This window comes from Pongo abelii, chromosome 20 (assembly GCF_028885655.2).
Source record: "Pongo abelii isolate AG06213 chromosome 20, NHGRI_mPonAbe1-v2.0_pri, whole genome shotgun sequence".
Classification (NCBI taxonomy): Eukaryota; Metazoa; Chordata; class Mammalia; order Primates; family Hominidae; genus Pongo; species Pongo abelii.
Genome location: NC_072005.2, coordinates 36636131 through 36654632, shown reverse-complemented (window position 1 = coordinate 36654632; position 18502 = coordinate 36636131). Strand labels below are relative to the sequence as shown.

Sequence of the window (18502 nt, the reverse complement as noted above, 5' to 3'; positions counted from 1 at the left end):
CGCCCACCTCGGCCTCCCAAAGTGCTGGGATTACAGGCATGACACCATGCCCGGCTCCAGTAAAAGGTATTATTAAAATTAATTTCAACTGCGTCTGCTTTTTGAAATGTGGTTATAACATTGAGAATTACGTGGCTCACATTATATTCAAGCGCTGTTCTGGAGGAAGGTCTTTGGAGCAGTTCTTAATTGCAGAAGAGCTTTACATAAACACTCACCACTGAACAACAATAGTTATCAACCAAGTTGTGTCTGTTCTGTGGCTGGCCCTGGGCTAGATACTTCAACCTCTAGTAGCTTTATTTTAGAGACATCATTCTGGATAAATAATCTGAAACATGGAAAAATTCTTTATACACAAAGTTTTTAATTATAGCATTCTTTAATATTAATGAAACAGGATATAACCTAAACATTTAAACGGTAGAAGGCTGAGCGTGGTGGCTCATGCCTGTAAACCCAGCACTGTGGGAGGCCGAAGCGGGCAGATCACCTGAGGTCAGGAGTTCAAGACCAGCCTGGCCAACATGGTGAAATCCCGTCTCTACTAAAAAATGCAAAAATTAGTCCAGCATGGTGGTGCATACCTGTAGTCACAGCTATTGAAGGAGGCTGAGGTGGGAGGACAGCTTGAACTCAGGAGGTGGAGGTTGCAGTGAGCTGAGATCACGCCACTGCATTCCAGCCTTGGTGACAAAGCAAGACTCCATCTCAAAAATAAATAAATAAATAAATACAGTAGAAGAATTATAATATGAACTATGCTAGCATTCATACAACAGAATATTACGCAGCCATCAAAAACTATGTTTGCCAATGATTTATCATAACATGGCAAAATACTACAACAATGCTCAATCAAAATCTCAAAATTCAAAATCGCATCCGACTCTTACCACATCCACAGAGGCAAGGCTCCGAGGAAAGCCACTGGAAGGAGTTCCACCAAGCCGTTCACAGTTGTCTTTGGAGAACAGGATGATAAATGACTTCTCTTTTCTTCTTTCTATTTTTTCAATTAGATTTTGTTTAATAATCATTTGATAACAGAGAATTATACATATTTTATCTCAAGGAAAAAGGCCCAGCCCCAGGAGTTTGCCTTCACGTTGTCAATGGCAACAGGAGGCGAGGCATGTCAAGGTGGGCGCGCTCCTCCCAGGCACATGCGGCAAACCCCAAAGCTTCTGCAGGAGCGTCGCCCATGGCCTGCATCTGCTCATGGAGTCCTTTGCCAAGGGAACACCCCCTCTCTCTGCCTGACTCCTCCACAGACTCTAAGATCTTTGAGGGCAGTGCTATGGTCTCCTCTCTTCCCATTTCCAGCCCAGAGCCGGCACAGGCTGGGTGCTTTGCAAGACGCACTGCGCCTGTGCTAGTTTTCTGCCACTTGCCTTAGAGTTCTCCATGGGCTGTGTCCTGGGAGGCAGACCTGGGTGGCAGTTTCACTCACCCCTGCAGGGGTTTATCCAATGCGGAGCCCTGGCAGGAGAGTGGAGGAAGAGAAGAGAGGGTAGTCCAAGTATGCCATTCCCTGGTCACCTCCCTGTGGGTCTTCTTGGGCCCTGACTTTCTCCTGAAGGTGAAAGCTCCTCTAAAAGTGGCTCTTACCACACTCTCCTCCTGGCTTCCAGTAACCCATCCCCTTCAGGCGTGAGGAAGTAACGGTTCTGTTCATTTTCTCTTGTGCTCTCCTTCACCGTTCCCTCCGCCTTTCCAAATAGCCTCTTTGGAGAATCCTCCATGAATAATCCTAATCTGAGTGTGTCCTCTCTTTCCCACCAAGCCCCTGATGCACACAGAACTTATCTGAAAACGCAGTGCCTGTCCCCCCTGCAGTGTGTGGAGAAGAGAGGCACAGCGCCCGTTCTAGGAAGGGTGGCATCTCTGAGCCTCGTGACGTCTCCTAGTGCGCCCAGCACCAGGTGTGGGACAGCCAAGTTCCAGGGCAGGCAGACCTGAGTCCAAATACAAGATCTAACCCTTCTAACAGCTGTGATACCCTTCATTCATTCCTTCGTCTCTCAAGCCTCGTCTTCTTCATCTGCAAAATGGAGCAAAACAACTACGTTTTGTGAGTATTGTGAGGATTAAATGAGGTATGATACCTAAATTTCTTAGGGTGTTTGTGAGTATTGTGAGGATTAAATGAGGTATGATACCTAAATTTCTTAGCGTGTGGCCTGGCTTGGAGTAAACCCCCCAGCAAACATCAGCTGGCACAATTATTGCTTTGACCCTCTGTGGCTGCCTCATGAATGTAAATGTCCCAAGCCGACCTCCACTCCTGAAGACATGCCGCAGCAGGATCTAAATCCTCCCTCTCCCTATCCTGGGCTGCAGAGATTACAGGGAAGGCCCTCCCCAGGACCACAGACTGCCCTACATCCATTCTGTGTAAGCTCTGCTGTGAGACACACGGTTATTTACAGAGCAAGACAAGGAAATGACAAAGAGTAGGAGATGAGGTGCATTTTGGGAAAATCCCTTGTTTATTTAAATATTGCACTTGTGAAAGACACCAGAAAGAGAAATATGGGCATTTGTGGCAATGATCATAAAGGGAAAAAACGGAAATACATGATCAAAAACACAGGAAAGGATTACATCTGAAATAAAATTTGGTACCCTTAAAATATCTGTAATTCAACCTCAGAATGAGTGTATCTTTTAAAAGCTCTTTGAAAACACTTCCCCACTCTCTTTGTCTCTTTTCTTTATAAGGCATCTTCTCTTTAACTCCCTTTGGGAAACTTCTTATAAATGAGGATTTGCATCTCCAGGGATTACTCTGGTTAGGAAAGTGTTTTATTAAAAAATATATGTTTGCCACAGAATGCTGAGCGATATAATTAGCTGGTCCCTTCTGTTTTGTTTTAAAAGGCTGTATGGCCAAGTTCTAATTAAACATATTCTCAGGACGTTTGAAATGTGAAGGTGCCTCAGAAATGGGCACTGAAATGAAAGAAGCAAAGGCTCCGGGAGTATATACAGGAAGGAAGATCTCTGGCCACAGTGCACCCGGCAGTACGGATTCATTTCTGTCTCTGTGTGCACAGCTACTGTGGCTAGAGAAGCCGGTCCCATCCCACCTTGGTGGGACACTGCCTGGTGTTCTGGAAGGCTATGTGCTAAATGAGCTGATCTTGTTCCACCCAGGGCAGTCCAGGAAGGCTGAAGGAGTAAGTCCTGGGCTGGGATTCTGGGGACCTGGGGATGTAATAGGTTATCATCTCTAGAGTGACAATTGCTAAGGTCCCTGCCAGTGCTGACATTCTGATTGGACACATGGCTGTTTCCACTGGCTTTGTTCTTGTCACAAAGCACAAGAATGCTCCAAGTGATCACGCTGCATTTTACTTTGTGACCTCAGGGATAAAATAAAAGGCTGGAGAATCTCACTGCTGTTTCTACTGAATAATGACTGGCTCAACCACGAGAGGCAGTGCTGTGCTCTCATTTGCAAAAAGAGAAGGACACTTCCCTGTCTCCCTTTTGGAGAAGCAAGTAATCTGGAAATGGAAGTATTCTGTCCCCATTCAGAAGGATGGGCTAGGAGCCCACAGGAGTTTAGAGTTTAGAAATGCCCCCTCTGAATCTTCCTGCCTGGGCACGCTGTGAGACACCCTTACTCTTTACAAAGCACTTTCATATTCAGTAATGCCTCTTACAGAGCAAGCGGAGCTCTCATTTCATTGCTAGTGGGGATACAAAATGCTACACTCACTTTGGAAAACAGTTTAACACTTTCTTGTAGCATTATACATGCTCTTACCATTGACCTAGCAATCATTCTCCTAGGTATTGAAACTTAAGAGAAATGAAAACTTATGTTCACCCAAAACCTAGAGGTGCATGTACATAGTGGCTTTATTTGTAATCACCCCAAACTGGAAACAACCCAGTTGTCCTCTAACTGATGAATGGAAACAGACGTGGGTACATCCATGCAAAGGAATACTTCTCAGCACTGCTAAGACACACACTTACTGATACATCCGACAACATAGATAAATCTCAAATGCATTACACTAGATGAAAGAAGCCAGACTTGAAAGGTGACATACTCTATAATTCCACATACGCTACACCCTGGAAAAGGGAAAGCTTTAAGGTGAAGAACAGATCAGAGGTTCAGTGGTTTCTAATGCGGGAGAGCTGGGGTTATGGACAGGTGGATAGTTTGACTACAAAAAGGCAGCACAAGGCAGTTTTGGGGGAGTAAGAAAACTATTCTAGGCCAGGCATGGTGGCTCATGCCTATAATCACAGCACTTTGGGAGGCCAAAGAGGGTGGATCACCTGATGTCAGGAGTTCGAGACCAGCTGGTCAACATGGTGAAACCCTGCCGCTACTAAAAAAAAAAAAAAAAAAAAAGCCAGGTGTGGTGGTGGGCACCTGTAGTCCCAGCCACTCGGGAGGCTGAGGCAGGAGAATCACTTGAACCTGGGAGGTGGAGGTTGCAGTGAGCCAAGATTGTGCTATTGCATTCCAGCTCCAGTGACAAGAGCCAAACTCTGTCTTAAAAAAAAAAAAAAAAGAAAACGATTCTAAATCTTTTAAAAAATTTTTTTGAGATGGGGTTTTCCTCTGTCACCCAGGCTGGAGTACAGTGGTGCAATCACAGCACACTGCAGCCTCAACCTCCCAGGTTCAAGTGATCCTCCTGCCTCAGCCTTCCAAGTAGCTGGGGCTACAGGCACATGCCACCATGCCCAGCTAATTTTTAACAAGTTTTTTTGTAAAGATGGGGTCTCACTATGTTGCGCAAGCTGATCTTGAACTCCTGGGCTCAAGCGATCCTCCTGCCTCAGCCTCCCAACGTTCTAGGATTACAGGTGTAAGCCACCACCACACCTAGCCACTGTTCCAAATCTTGTTGGCAGTGGTAGTTATGTGATTTTGTGCATTTGGCAAAACTCAGAAAACTGCATACCAAAAAAATGCATTTTATTATATGCAAATTAAAAAATGAATTTTAAAAATCCCTATAGGCTTGGCAGTAAGCATGGTGGTTGTTTGAGGTTGCCTGCTCCCCATACAGTACTCATTTTATCCTACTAGGAGTGCTCAGGAAGGCATCAGGGCATTGCATTCACTGGAGATGCCTCCTGCTTCATGGACGTGGCCCCTGGAAACTGAAGGGAATGACTTAGATTACATGGGTCAATGAAAAGTTTTCTATTATTCTCTTCCCTGTTGAATGTGGACAAGGAAGCAATTAGTTCCACTCGCCATTTGTGGTCCTCTTGAAAACATAAGATAAAACACCTTGAGGATGAGATTATGCCGAAAATGAAGCGAAGAGTAAGAAGGCAGAGAAAACTGGCTTCCTGTTAATATAATGGAGCCATAATCTACCTCTTGCCAATTTCCTTAAGCCAGTGTGAGCAGGGGGTCATATTTCTCACAGATAAAAGCATCCTAGGAAATAGAGTGAGAGATCTCACTGAAACATTTGTGATCTGATCCACTGTCCCAAACCAATCTGAAACAAACCTGGGCAACAGAGAACTTGGGTGAAATAACGTGAAACATATATGCAACAGATAATGGCAGGACTTGAACAGGCATCTCACAAATAAGGCATTCCCGATCACCACGCAGATATAAAAAGGTGCTCAAACTCATTAGTAATCATGGAAATGCAAATTAAACACAGTGAGACAGCAACCACAGCCGCTAGATTAGGAAACATTACAAATACGAAAAAACATTGCTAACAATATCATAGGCTGGCAAGGATGTAGAACAATGGGAACTTTAAAAACTGCTTGTGGGAGTGAAAATTGACACAATCATCTTGGAAAACAGTTAGAGCTGCAGATATGCAAACTCTGACCAAGCAATCCCACCCCTAACTATATATAAATAGGAGATATTACCCATGTGAGTTATGGCATAGGAACAAGCATGTTCACAGCGGCATTCTTCATGATATCCAAACAATTGGGTGGACAAAATCCTAATGTTTTCATGAAACTAATGTTTTCATAGTCTAGAACTTTGATCGTGAACCAGCAACACAAATCCACATGGTTAAGTCTGAAAAACAATGCTGAGTAAGAGAAACAAGACACAAAATAATTCATATAACATGATTTCATTTATGAACATGACCAGGTATACACACCTAAATATTAAAACTACAAAGTAAGGCAAGGAAGTGATCATTACAAAAATTAAAAATAGAGGTGGCCTCCAGGAGAGGGGACTGGAATTGGGAGTCGTCGGGGGAGGTTTCAGGTGACTGAGTGTTGTGTATGCAGGCATTATTTAAACTGTACCCATATGATTCACACATTCTTTTACCTTTTGATGTATCTCACACACAGAAATGTAGGAAGACAAAAATCAGATCGCAGGGAAATTCAGAAAACCAGTCTGAAGCCAGGAATGTGCAATGAATGACCCTAAATCATGCATTCTAGAGGATCTGGCCCCAAAGAGAGACTGTCTGGATGGCTCCACAGAGTGGTCACAAGCTTTGCTTCGCTTCATTATCATTTAGTCTAGCCAAAGGCCTTTTAAAGGCTTTTGCTTTTAAGTAAAACTTCTCTCCTTTTAAAAGTGCCAATTTTTGGCATCCTGTAATCCCAGAACTTAGAGAAGCTGAGGCAGGTGGATCACTTGAGGTTAGGAGTTCCAGACCATCCTGGCCAACCTGGTGAAACCCCGTCTCTACTAAAAATACAAAAATTAGCTGGGTGTGGTGGTGCGTGCCTGCAATCCCAGCTATTCGGGAAGCTGAGGCAGAAGAATCGCTTGAACCCAGAAGGCGGAGGTGAGTTCAGTGAGCCGACATCGTGCCACTGCACTTCAGCCTGGGCAGCAGAGCGAGTCTCTGTCTAAAAAAAAAAAAAAGTACCAATTTTCTCTTTTAAGTTTAATAAGAGTGTTAATCTTATAGAGTTCTCTTTACACAATTTAGATCAGATTTGTTCTCTCCATGAGTCTATAGAGACTTAAGGTGAGCTACTCTATCCAACTGTTCCTTATTTGCCTGGAGAGCCTTTATCTTAAAAACTCAGTCATCAGAGCAAGAAACATAGGAGACCACAACCCAATGCCTCTTGAATAGGTAAAAGTATTAACACATCTTCCGGAGTCCAGGCATAAACTTCATGCAGTTTCCTTGTAGAAAATACCTTCCTGCTCTTATTTGAGCCTATTAACTCTACTCTTATTTTAAATATAAATCTAACATGCTCAGCCATCTGTTTCCAAGAATACATCAGCTAAGAAAGGTAAAAGTGAAGAAGAAGGACTGCTCTAGCCAGTGACAGTTAAAAAGCTCACACTGTGAAAGAAGAGAGAGGAAAAAAACCTCTTAATTCTCCTAAGCTTCTGGAGGCATTTATTGTAGAGACTGCAATGAAATGTTGAATTAGAAATTGACCAAACCCCTTCTGTAAGAAATCAGGAATAAGTACAGTGCACAATAAATAATTGCCATCAAATATTTAGCAAAACGTATTCAAAAGAGTAAGTTTAATATCTATTTTCCTGCAAAGGATAAGTCATTTTGTGAGAAGGCTAAAAATGTCCATTTAATCCAAGTCCCAATGAGTATATGTGCATGCATAGATACAAATATGTAAATACATATGCTCAAGTACATGTACATGTACACAGACATATATGGGAAAATATTCATTTATTGTGTGTGTGGCCGGGGTGTTGGATCCCATTAAATAATTCTGGATTTGGTTGGAATTCACCCCGATAGCTGAACAATTCCGGAACAACTGCATCCTCAGCACAAAATGACCTTTTCATCAAGTACAAAACATTAAAGGTTAAAGGATGTTTGAAAGGAAGTTAATACTTTTAAAACATTGGGAGAATGGCCATCTTTTCAGAGATCCGACTAAAAATGTGAAGGAAGCATTGGACGGCCTTTCTGGCAGTTATCTGTGGGCGGGTGTCACATGTTTGCACTGCCTGCTCCTGCTGAAACCATGAATAAACCTACCTCCTTAGGAAATGAGATGAGATGGGCCTGTGCTCCGCACAGCACAGGAGCTCATGAGAGGACTCCTTAGCAGGCTGGTTCCTAATTGCAATTTTGAAGTCACATTTCTTCCTCTCAAGAGTGGCGATGGCAAAGAGAGCAAATCAATGAGACTGTCAGATTTTCCCGCCTTCTATTTTCCATCTGACCTGGATGGTGCAGATTCCAGCAGCTACTAACAGGGAAAATAGAAATATCAGTCACCAGACCCCTTCCTCTAATGAGCTCACAGAAAGGCCTGGAAGAACCTGACTTATCAGCCCTGCAAATGCCCAATCTTCCCAGAAAGTCAGGTGGACTGCACGCTGCCTTCAGCCATTCTCTCCTGTCTTTCTTTTTCACCACATTCCAAGCACCTGCTTGTAATCTCAGGTGCATCCAGGCTCAGCCCAAATATAAGCCTTTATTTTCAGGGTGGTCTGGCCCTGTGGCCACCCTGCACACCAACTTAATGGGGTACCATTTATTGGACAACTACCATTCTTCACCAAGCTCTCTGCCAAGGCACGGACACACATAATCCCAGATGAGCCTCACAAGTGCCGTGGGAAGTAGACTCTACTGTGACTTGCCCACGGGCACATGGCTAATGACACAATGCCTCTTTCAAACTCTGGTCTTACTCTGAAAGCTTCCAGAATGTAGTCCCAAAAACCCATGGGTTCAAGGGGCATCTCTATTTCTCTACTTTTTTTTTTTTTGAGACAGGGTCTCACTCTGTTGCCCAGACTGGAGTGCAGTGGTGCGATCTCGGTTCACTACAGCCTCAACCTTTCAGGCTCAAGCGATCCTCCTGCCTCAGCCTCCCAAGTAGCTGAGATTACAGGTGCATGCCACCATGCCCAGCTAATTTTTGTATTTTTTGTGGTTTTGTCATGTCGCCCAGGCTGGTCTCAAACTCCTGGACTCAAGTGATCTGCCTGCCTCAGCCTCCCAAAGTGCTGGGATTACAGGCATGAGCCACCACAGGGCCCAGCCAAGGCATCTCCAATTTTGATGGAAGGTTTCCACACTGAATTCCTACTTGGTGTTTAAGATGGAGAAAGCTGTCCTGTTTTAGAGATGGAGACAAGGTTCAAAGAGAGTGAGTGACCTGCTCAGGCTCACTGGGTTACTTATGGGCCGGAGGCTCATCACCACAGTTGGAGCTTGCATTCCCCTGCAAGGTACCGCTTGCTGCACATATATCCATCTGCGGGGCATACCCACTGTGGGTGTGATCCTTACGGTTACTCACTGATACCTATCGCCTCAGAGAAACTGACTAGCTTCACTCTCTTGGTCTTTCACCTGTCATTTACTTCCTCATTCATTGTGCACAGTTCAGCTGAGACACGACTGGATGCAGGGCTGGATGACAGCCAGCCTTCTACTTCTTTCCTGCTTTCACTGCCTACTTTCTTGTCCCTATATGGGCTCTAGATACAGCATCCTCAAGGTGGAGAAACAGAGAGAGAGAGAGAGAAAGAGAGAGGCTTGCATTTCTGCACATTCTAGACAGGAGTGACTCTTTAATGAATTTCACTGTTGGAGGAAGACTCTGGTCCATTTTCAAGTCTCAGTTGAGGCCTGAGGATGGGGAGGAGGAAGGAGGGCTCCCGGGCTTCCAAGACAGGTTTCCCTGCCCTGTCGTATAAGTTGACTCAGCCATCTAGGAAGGGTCCTACTCCTTCCTTAGGTCTCCTCCTGATGGGAACCCCACCCCAGGTCCTAAAACCAGCCAGGATGGAAGATTCTCTTAGTAAGTAGAGAGGCCCCTTTTGTACCTCTGTCACCAGCTGTTTACCCCATGCATTCCCATCAAGCCTGGGGCCAGACCCTCTTCTCTTCAGCCAACACACTCCTCAAAACTCCAAACGATACAAAAGCCTTCTTAGGAATTAACATCCTTCGGGCAACATACTTTGAAACTATTGATAATATATATAAGGTGATTGAGAGTAAAAATTCACTGTCTCCCACATGTGTGTTCAGCACCTACTCTTTCTGCTGTGCGTATTTACACACAGTTAGTGAGCCAGCCTGGCCAGGCTCTGAGTGGTCCTATCCCCAGGCTCTCCTTGGTGAATGGGCAGGGGAGACTGGCTGCAGATGAATGACTTGCTTTGACTATGTCTGGGGAAGAGGTACTGAGAGGGCTGCTGACTGGAGTGCAGACCACCTCCTGCAGACCCTTTTGGCTGGTAACAGAGATGGGGATCGAGCATTCCCAGAGACAGCTAGGAACCAACTCCAAGCCCTGATGAGATGGAGAAAGAACAAGGTGTTCAGCAGCCCACAGCAGAGTAAAGAAAGGCAACTGCACTTCTAAAAATTCTGCTTTAAAGGCAAGTCCGTGTGGTGCTCCAGTAGCTCTAACAGGCACAGCCTAGGGATCTGGCATGGGATGGAATATGGGGTGGGGGAAGGGAAGAGATGATCAGCGGACAAGAGACATCCACTGTTCTTTGGCTCCCATGCAAAAGTCCCCTTTAAGTCAGGACCTCCAGGAAGAGCTGGGCCTGGTTCTGGTGGGATCAGAAGTGGTCTCATCACCGAGCCAATCTCCCCCATGTGAATCTGCCCTATCTTCCTGGCTGAGCACCTACCTAACCATGGCCAGCACCTTATGCCTTATGTATATCCCTTTTTGCCCCCTCACTGGAGCTGCCTGGAGGCCTGGGTGCTTCTTCCAGAAAGCATTTTCCCAGGTGAGAAGTTCTGCCATCTGAAGCCAGCCTCCAGGCACTACCTGCCCCTGCCTGGGCTCCCACAGCTTAGCCAAGGTTTGGGGCTCCAGGCAGGGTGCCCTCCAAAGTGCCCTGGCCTGTGAGGGTGCAGAGTCGTTGGCTCAGGGCAAGATGGAAAGTTTGACATATCTGCTCCATCATTTCATTATCAGAGGGCCTTTGGGAAAGCTGGCCATGTGGTCTGCGGTGGGCAAGAATCTTGTCTTAAAGCTAAGTCACCAAGAGCAAATACACGATTTTAACTTAAGTACTGGGTTTGTTAGGGGAACCTAGAGAAGGTGGTTGGGTGAAGGAGGCTGGAGTCTTTCTGAAACCCCTCCTTGGGGTCACCATCCACTTCTGCAATCCATCAACACTTTTAAGGGCAAGAGGCATGTGGAGACCCTGCTGTATGCCTAGTCCACAAGGCCAGCCGGAAAGCCTCCTGGGGCCGCGAAGCACCACCCGGACCCCACCATCACCCCTCCCAAACCCCCTTCCATCCCAAACCCCCAACCCCCCATCTCGTCTTTTGGGCCAGAGCGGCCGCCCGCGCTGTCCCGCCTCCAGAGGGCGCTGACGGACAGGTGGTAGCGCCCGCTCCCGCCGCCACGGCAAGGGGCAGCCCCAGGGACTCCACCCCTACTACCGCCACCCGGCCTAATTTCAATATTTCATTGGCTGCCGCCAGTCTGGTCAATTTATCATGCAAATGTGGGTGCCCTCCGCGCCAGAGAGGAGCCATCGCCCGCGCAGGAGAGCGGCGCCCGATTGGTGGCTGAGACAGCGGCATTTGTAATATTTTTCTTTGGGCATTAGAGTCATTTACCAATGCCATCCCCGCAACTCCAGGCACTGAATCACAAGCCACTTAAAGGGTTTTATTGGCAGCTTCGAAACTTCTTAACATGTTCTTTTATTTCAAACCAAGTGTCAACCTATTTCTGACCTCCCTCCCTTCCCCCCACCTAAAAAAGCTGGAAAAAAACTCCAAACTACTTTGTTCCCTCACTATTTGCACGCAGTAACAGCCTCCGTCTTGCCACAGGGAGAAGGACTGGACCTGTTTGGGGCTAGCACTTGGTAGACCTTAAATAAATAACCTTTGAGAAGTCTTATAAAGGTGGAGGAGGGACTGTTGGAAGAGAGGGACACAAAAAGAAAACAGAAAAAGAAACGCAGAAAGAGATGGGGAAAAGAGAAGAGGCAGCAGAAAAGGGAGAAGGCAGAATTTAGGATTGCTCTGCAAAGGAGGAAAATCTTGGTGTTTTCAAAGCCCTGGAGATCAGAGACTACCTGCATGCCATATTATCTAACCCTTCGGGCTACCACGTCCCCAGTCACCCTGGCCCTCCCATTGCCCAACTACAGGTGATATCCATCAAATTTCAAGAAACAAAAACGTGAAAGAATGAGGCCCCCAGAGTGTTGTCCCTCTCTTTTGTACCTGCCCTGCTGAAACTTAGGCTCTGTCTTCCCCGTTTGTAAATTGTAAATTCAGGCACAAACACAAAACTCTAACGTTGAAGACACAGGAGAAAAGCAATGTAGGAAAGAAGAACTGGGAAACGAGATTCTTCCTGGTCTTGCAAATTCCTTGACCAGTTAATGAGGTCACCAGCCTCAGAAAGCTGGGCTGTCTGGTCAGCTAAGACCTGGTGGTTTGATTTCTGGGACCTCCTCCTCCTTCAGGATTCCAGCATTCAAAGAGCCAGGGTTCAGAGCTGCATCGGGTTGCCCACGTAATGATTCAGATACCTGCAGTGCGAGGCAGCTGGCGCAACCACACGGGAAGAGTTGGGCACCCCTGAGCTACAACTAGCAAATAGCTGCTCGCTCCCGGCCAGGGGTGAGCCCCTAGGTGGCTGCAGCTATCTCTAGTGTAGGGTTCCCCCCCTCCTTATTTTTAGCTCTGCTTAAATGGTTTCCAAAAATCCATTTCACCCAAAGTGGGGTGGGGGTGGGGGTAAACCACGCCACGCTGCAGCGAGGAATTCGTGAAATTCCCAGCGCAACCAAGTCGACGCGTGGGATTTGATAAAAGGGCATTTCGCCTGGAGTTAAGCGCTCCAAACTGAGTTTAATGTGCATCTGTCCTCCTTAGACTGAAATACAAAGACGGTTTATTTTCTTTATTTAATCTTTGCTCTCCTAAAAAAAAAGTTTTGGAAAGTTCCGTAGATGATTGAACGAAAGAGAATGAAGGAAGAAAGAGGTATCTGAAGATACGAGACTCAGAGCACTGGAAATCTTGGGGAGAGGGGAGGGAGTAGAAAATCGCCATCTCCTGTCTTGGGAAACCCGAGAAAGTGGCCGCTCTGACTCACACAACCAGAAGGTGGGTTTCTAGGCAGACCTGGTTTCCCTCTCCCCACACGCCTGTGATAACTGTACTCCTTCCTTCCTTCCCTCCCTCTTTTAGGTGTATTGTTAAGTGGGTCTTTTTTTTAAAGGTGTTTATAACTGCCTGGAAATCCTAAATCGGAAAAAATGAGGCATTGGAGAGGGAAGCCTGCAGGCTGTGGCTTCCTAGACCAGGTCGGCTTCCACCCCAAGTTCTCCCGAATCTAGTTGTGCCCAGGAGTTAAGGGCGGGCCAGACAGGGGCACCAGCTTCCACCCTGCTCTGCCCTGGCCCCGGCCCCGCACACTCAGGCATCAAAGCTGCCCCGGGAAGAAGATCGAAGGCCCCTTTGCCTTTCAGTCAGGCGGTCCTCGTGGAAAACGGCAGCGGCATGCAGTGGACACAGTCTGCAAAGTTGAGCCACATCTCTGTGCCCCAAGCCACAAGAAATTTACAAAGTAGCAAGCTATGCCTGGTTGGAGGAGGTCTGGGAGTGCATACTCTGGTGTGACAATGCGTGTGTGTGTGCCTGTTTTGGGAGTCGGGGAGGCACTTCACCTCCCCCAAACCAATTCTTGACCTTGGGCCAAGAGAAGCCCCCTACTTCTCTCCAAAGATTGTATTCCCACCCCCAGCTCCCATCCAGGCACACCTGACTCAGCTCTCCTGAGGCCCCACAGAACTGGTATTAATATACTCTTCTGATTTTCGAAGGTTTATTTCACGTCAAAACTGTAAAAGTTCTTGGGAGAATTTACAGACAAAACATCTGGTTCGTTAAAACAAAGCTACCGGTAAAAGAGAAACAAACTTCGCCGCTGTGTAAATGCACTTTTAGCAAACAATTTACCACCTGGCGAGGGCCAGGGTCCCTATCCTTCCTGTTTGGGCAGGGGCTGAGATTCTGGGGCCCAATTCCTGGTTGAGGTGCGCAGGTGGCAAGCTTCCCTGAACCCAAGGCACCTCCTCGACACTGCCTAGCCCAGAATGTGGTGTGGGGAGGCGTGAGGAAGGCGAAAAACCCATATGCCAGCATTCCAGGTGAGTGCAGGCAGGAGGGCACCCACCTGGTGCCTCTCTACCCTGGTGCTGCCCAGCCCTGGGCTCCCTAAAAGTCTACACCCTGGGCAAATGCCCTCACACTTTGAAAGGGGGTACAGCCTCCCAGAGGGTACTACTCAGTGTGCGCAGTCCCTCCAGGTGGCCCAAGCCTCCCTCCGAGAACCACTCTCCAAGATCAAGGCTTAGGACCTAGGTGCCTGGGACCGGAGCCCGCTCTAGCTCCTCATCTTGTAATGGTAGCTTTGAGGACACCTTCTTTCCCTTAAGTCTTTTCCCTCAGTGGCCACCCCAGATAAGGACAAGACTTGGCCTTGTTTGGGTCGAGCTGTCACCTACTGCCCTCAATCACCACCTCAAACACAACCTCGGCTGCCTCCCGGCGGTGGCCTGGCTACTCCTTTCTGGCACAGACTTTGTGACTTTGTGTGGTGTGTTGCGAGCCAAGTGCCCGTCCCCACAGCACACACCTGTTCCTAGCCACGCCTGCATGTGACTTTTTTCTTTCTCTCTCTCTTTTAAAAACTTACCCGGGCGGGGCTCCCGGTAGCTAAGGTCATGAATGATCCTGAGGTGGGGCACAGGTAGCCCTGGGGACAGGTGTCCCGATTTCCTTGCGTTCAAAAAGTCGGAAGCAGATTTCTAACCCCTGACCTGTAGCAGCTTCATTTGGGAGCTTTTCCACTGATTTTCTACTGATTACATAGCACCGCTATGGAGGAGGAGCGGGATTCCACTGGGCCTGAGGTGCAATCGTGGGGGTCAGCACTGCCTTCATGGCCCTGGGGGATGTTTGGGGATCACAAGGTTACCACCCAGCTGTTGGGTGAGCCACCTGGCTGCCATGCGAATGCCAGTTTCTCCTATGGACATTTGCACCTCGGTGTTTCGGTGAGTCGTCCCACCGCCTTTGCTCATTTTTCCTCCTTCTATTTTTAGGGTTTTTTTTTTTTAATGTTCCCGGAAACGCGGCACCTGCCAAAGGTGGGGACATCTCACTGGCCTAGGTGGCTTACTTTTCAGAGTGACTCAGGCGGGTAGAAGTTACCAGGGGCTTGCAGGGCCAGAGCCTGTTGTTTTTCAAAGATAATCTGCAACTCTGAAGAGTGGGGTGAAAAGATTTCTACACAGTGTACATTCCATAGAATTCTAGCTTCTCCGCGGGAGCAGACTTTTCCGCCCTCTAGTCTAGCGTGAAAACAGTTCGACCACTGGATGTGGGCGGCGAAGCCCGCACCCTAGAGCGCGGTGTCTCCCTGCAAGAGGGAGCTCCAGCCCGCGCCGCCGCGGCGGCTTCTGGCCTCCTCGGGAACCGAACCGAGCATACCTCAGTGCTCTCCTAGAAGCGGCTACTTTTCCCCTTGTTACTCGCAAATGGCGAAATGAATAGCCGCGCGGAATTTTACCCGTTTGTGTAGTGGACTCTGAGGGGGCACCAAGTACCGAGACAGATATCTTTGCGGTAAGAATAAAGTCAGGTAAAATGCCTGGTACAGCCGCCCTGCAGATGTCCCAAGAGTAGGTCCCCGTACACTCTTCCCATTAAGTTCTTAGGGGGAGGAGAGGGAAGGCCCTTTGGTCTGGCTGGATTGATCAGGGAGGAATGCGCATATATTTGCCCTCCGGACATTTGGGGAGGGGTTATGGGGGAGTTGAAGGCAAGAGGCAAAATCAGGTAGAACAAACAACTACAGCCAAGAGCGGCACTCTCGGGGAATGGGCACACGGAACTCCGCGCAAACCTCCGGCTTCTCAAACCTACAGCCCTGCCCTTTCTCCCTTTGTAAACAACATGTGAATTACAGACTTACTGCCATCCAGACACTATTTCTCCCTAAATCTGGCCCTTAGTTCTCACTGGGATCAACGTTTTCCTCCGCTCTCCAGCTCCTCTCCATCAGGCCATGTCTCGCAGCAGCCAGGCGGGGCCAAAAAGTTTTAGCTCGAGACCTCCTGGCTAAAACCTGCCCAGCGACCTCGATGACACATCCTAGGCCCAGGTGAAGGGAGTTTAAGCCCTTGCATCCAGGTAGCTTCCGGATCTGCAGTGTGCTTGGTGCGGATTTGGGAAGTCTTCCTTCCTTCTCTCCTAGCCACACCCAGCCCACCGAAGGGCAGAGAAAACCTGGTGGAAAATAATGACTCGGGCGACACTGCCCCTCTTCCTTCAATTCCATCCCTAGAATGGCCTGCAAAACTATTCATGTTTCCGGGTCCAGATATTAAGTGGGAGTGGATACATGTGGCTGAAAGAACACAGATTAGGGATTCATGCTGTGCCAAGACAGGCCGGGGGCCTTTTTGCGTGTCCCGACATGGCAGTATGGTTGCGGCGTGCACTCCGCATAGCCCGTGTTGTGCGTGGCGGGCTGTCGCTGCAATGTGCAGCCCATTGACACTGATGGATGCGCCAATGGTTGGACGGACAGATGTTAGGGCGGATCGCACAGCCCTCGGCGCCTGAGCGGGGGAGGGCCAGGCAGCTACCAACGGCGGCGGCCGGCTACGCGGAGACCGGAGTTCAGGCCGCGGCCCGCGGTGGGAGGGGGCCGAGGGAACAGAGGTTTGCAAGAACAGCGAGGGGATGGAAAGGAGGAGAAAAGCGCGACCAGGGAGAACTCCACGCTTCCGTGTGCGGCGCCCCGCGCTGTGCACACGCCGCACCGGGCGCGCCTAAGTGGGAGCTTCGAAGGTGAGCGGGGAGCCGGCGGGAGCTGACCCCGTGCGGCGCAACCCGCCTCCAGGCGACAGGAGCTCAGCGCGGCCACCAGAATGGTGAGGCCGCCGGCGGTGTCGGCCAACTCACCGTTTCCTCGCTTGCAAGAAGCGTTTCACGCTCCACGGCCGCGTCTCCCGGGCCTGGAGAAGTAGCGGTTCTGGCCTCTGCGGCGGCGGGCACCCAACGCGCACGGCGCCTCAGTCCCCGAGTCCGCCAGCCCCAGAGCCCCGCCGCAGACCGCTTCGGACTCCCTGCCCCGCCTGGGGTCCGCACCCCACAACTCCGAGCGCTCCTGCGCGCGGAAAGGCGCTGGAGGCGGCTTTATAGCCGGGGAGGCCAGCGGCGGCGCATCTGCATCCTGGGAGACGTCTGGACCCAGCCCAAGCCCGCAGGCTGGGCGAGCGGAGACTTTTGATCTTACCGTGTGGGTGAGATCACTGTCTCCCGGTCTAAAAGAAAAGAAAGCACGCTGTGAACTTTTGAAACAAACTTGCAAAAACAGTCGTAGAGAAAAAATAAAAAGGACACAGGGCAGAAAAAGAGAGAGAAAGAGACTAAAAAAAGAAAAAGATAAGTGGGGGGAAGGAAGGAAGGAGAGGAGGAAGAAGTCTGGGGTTTGCTGCTCCAGGAGCGCTCAGGCAGCCGGTGCCGGAGCGCGGGGCGCCCGCCCTCGCCGGGACTGTCGGCCTCGGGGCCCGCGAGAGCGCCAGAGCCCCAGCCGGAGCGCCAGGGCGCAGGGCCGCCTCGGGGACAGTGGGCCCGGAGGCCGCCCCCGCGCTCCAGCCGCCGCCGCCCGGCAGCGCCCGGAGCCGGCCCCGTCGCGGCCGCCCCATTCCCGGCCTGAGAGCTGGCCCAGGGAGACGCAATCGAGCCCGCAGCGCATCGATGCGCCGCCGCCCGCGCCGCTCGGGCTCCGGCTCCCGCTCCGCCGCCGCCGCCCGGGGGTCGCCCGCATGAGCTCCGGCCCACCCGCGCCCTCACCGCCGCCCGTAAGTGAGCCCGCGTCGCCCCGCCGCCCACGCCGCCCCGCCAGGTCCTCCTCGCCGCGGCCCGCCGGCCGGGCCCGCCCGGAGCCTCAGCGACCCCGATCACCAATCAATAATCAATCCCTCTAGTCCAGCAGCGCCGGCAGGCCGGGAGCGGGACACGGCGCGGAGGCCCCCTAGGCTCTCCGAGGGAGCCCCGGGCGGGGGATGGGCAGGGGAGCCCGGTTTCCTTCTCCCGCCCCCGTCCCGCCCTAGGATCGGCCCGCGCCGTGGATGGGGGGCGCGGCCCGGCTCCCGGTGGCGAGGGGCGGGGTGGAGGGACCCTGATCATCCCAAAGTCAGGAGAGGAAACTTGAAGGAACCCCCTCCCACATCGACCCCCGGGACGGGCCCAGGAAAGTTTGTCCGGGGAAAAAAAATTGGGGGAAGTGGCTACGGCGGGTCCTGGGGGAGGAGCTGGGTGGCGCGGGGTCTGAGGGCTGCCCCCACCTGCCCCGGCCCGCGCCCGCCTCCTCCCTGGAGGGGGCCTGCCCGTGGGCTCTGGCATCCCCGGGGGGCGCCAGCCCCGGCTCGGGGACCGCGCTGGGGGCTCCGGAGTCGGCGGGTGGAGAGGAGTGCGGGCCGGGCGGGGCAGCTGGGGGGTGGCTGGGGACGAACGCTGGGTGGGAATAG

General features: G+C 50.3%; 1 long non-coding RNA gene across 1 annotated transcript; it reads right to left on the bottom strand.

The window, feature by feature from the left end:
- Positions 1-347: 347 nt before the first annotated feature.
- On the bottom strand, positions 348-11194 carry LOC103893097 (uncharacterized). Its single transcript, XR_002912403.3, has 4 exons — positions 7977-11194; positions 5887-6046; positions 897-2044; positions 348-710 (listed from the first exon to the last, which is right to left on the bottom strand). It is a non-coding gene; the product is annotated as an uncharacterized LOC103893097 (long non-coding RNA).
- Positions 11195-18502: the final 7308 nt, after the last annotated feature.